This window comes from Patella vulgata, chromosome 3 (assembly GCF_932274485.2).
Source record: "Patella vulgata chromosome 3, xgPatVulg1.2, whole genome shotgun sequence".
NCBI classification, from domain to species: Eukaryota; Metazoa; Mollusca; class Gastropoda; family Patellidae; genus Patella; species Patella vulgata.
In genome coordinates, this window is record NC_065881.2 from 72,533,507 (window position 1) to 72,535,921 (window position 2,415).

The window sequence follows — 2,415 nt, forward strand, 5'->3', positions numbered from 1 at the left end:
TCAAAGTCAGAGTCGTGCAAATCTTGGGTTGGACCCCCATGATGATCCCAAGCATCACCTGCATTCCATGCGGTAGCTATTGGTGCGTTTGGGCGTCACATGTAACTGGAAATGTTTCTTCTGTTAGGTTCTATAGTGACTTTATTCGTAGTCATTTGCATATTTTAGTATTATGCCCCCAAAATCAAATATCCCCTACTTTTTTGGAATAGTATATATCACAAATGAAACCACAGTTATTTATAATATCTGTGCACTTCTTCAAATAAAAGTATGTCCCACATACTGATTCAACTGGCCAGGAAGTCGCTACGAAATGTGTTACAGTGCGCACTACCATTTGGACTGCTTCCTTCAAGAATTCAAATATGTTCGATAGAAAACCTGTTACGGAACGCCTTTGAAGACCTAAAATAACAAATAGATTAAAGTTAAAGGAGCTAAATCGCTAATATTTTGGATCTAGAAATTGACACAAATGGGTCGCAACGCATATAATAATGTAATGTGAATGTATATAAACTGTTTTACATTCAATCGTTTCTCTTTTTATTGCAATTTCTAATCACTTATGTTCGGCGAAATACGTCAGAAGTCTCAATCGAATGGCAATCTCTAGCGCCTAGTTATTCCACTCTATACCGAATTTATTGCGAATGCTCTCCAGATAAGAATATGGCGTCACCGATTGACATGGCTTGTGGAATATATCTAGCTTCTTTCTATACGAGTCCCTTGTTAAAAATGGCGCTGAAATGCACCATGGTACACGATTCGTGTACCAACGGTAAAATGTTTATTTTCTCTTAATTATTGGATATCAGAAGCCCATCTTTTCCCCGTAAGGTCACAACACCAATGTTGATTTAAATTGACAAATAATTCGTTTTTTCAATGTCGAAGACTTTGGATGATATTGAGTTAAAGACTTAGCTACTTTAAATGCCGTTTTATCATCCTCACAAAATCAGTGTATTGATTAGCCCTATAATCGTTTGACGATGATCTAGGTGGGAGTAGTCAATTTTAAGCACCCTGTCCGTCGCATCCCCAACTTCCCAGAAAACATTCCATAGTTAAACAGTTACAAATTCATTCGTCTCTTAGGCTCGAGAAATACGGGGTCCTTGCATGTTATCCATTAGACTACGCAGTGATTATATCTATTGAAGACTAAGATTATTCACTGCTTTCTGTTTTAAGAGAAATGACCATTTTCAATTTTAAAATAAATATAATTTATTGTACATGTATATGGCATTTCATTCAAGATATCGCTAGACTCAAATAACGTTTGAACATTACCGCAATTTCCCCAGCAACGATTGGACTACTGTCAGCCATACAAATCAACTAACTGGAAGATTTTTACCAGATCTCTTCGATCAAACCCACCGTTGCATGAATGACGTAACAAGGTTTATATATAATTTTAAAACGAAACGGAGTATTGATTATAAATAAATTCTACCCCCTACCAAGCATGGAGATGTTTTATAATTTGAAAGTAGAACTTAAATATTTACCATAGCATTCTACTTCAGACATTAATAACATCAAAACACATACCCATAATATGGACCCTTTCTTCATTTTCTGAAAAAAAGAACAAGTTTGTTTTTCAGCCGGATATAGCATTTAACATATAGTTTTACACGCCAGTGAATAGCTGATCGAGGGGTGATAGTTTTGTTTGAACAGTCACCACTAGGAGCAACATTTTCACATACTTTTTGTCTGCGATATCACTGTCAAGTGAAGCAGATTTTAAATAGCCAGAATGCAAGCCATTATTTTAATCAGTCGTGGCATATCCTGAACAGCCATGTGTATAGACAAGAGAAAGTATGTACGCTAGGTTTAAGACAACTCTTCGGAGATTCCTATATAATAGGCATGAGTAACATACAAGATTACTTATAATATGAGGAGGATGATATACACTTGTTTTACTTACCCGAATCTCGTATTCACCAGGACAAGAAACATCTGCTGCAAGTTATGTTATATACTAAGTTCAATCGAATTAAAGGTACACCCATAATTTAAAGGGGGTAGTCATAGAATTAACCAAGGGTCAACTGAATTTAAGTACAGATTACTATCCTGGGTATCACTTCAGAACGATACCAAATCAATCAGAGGACAAATAATGGAAGTAATGTTTTCAGCATTGCTTATCTTTATTTCCAGCGTCGATCTCCTTTGTCTAACGTTTTAAATCTAATATAATATATGTTTAATACTACTTTAAATTGAATACAACGGGTGTAACCAATATAATATATCAATAACTCATGACGTGTAACCTGCTCCTGGCGATTCAAGGAAAGAAATGGGTAATTTTTGTCTACTTTCACTTTTAATTTATTGTACGTAAAACTCTTAAAACTATGTAACACTGTCAATTTGAAC

General features: G+C 35.2%; 1 long non-coding RNA gene across 1 annotated transcript; it reads right to left on the minus strand.

The window, feature by feature from the left end:
• Positions 1 to 257: 257 nt before the first annotated feature.
• Positions 258 to 2,119, minus strand: LOC126814757 (uncharacterized). The gene is made up of 3 exons (XR_007677745.2): positions 1,958 to 2,119; positions 1,527 to 1,596; positions 258 to 408 (listed from the first exon to the last, which is right to left on the minus strand). It is a non-coding gene; the product is annotated as an uncharacterized LOC126814757 (long non-coding RNA).
• Between the last annotated feature and the right edge of the window lie 296 nt (positions 2,120 to 2,415).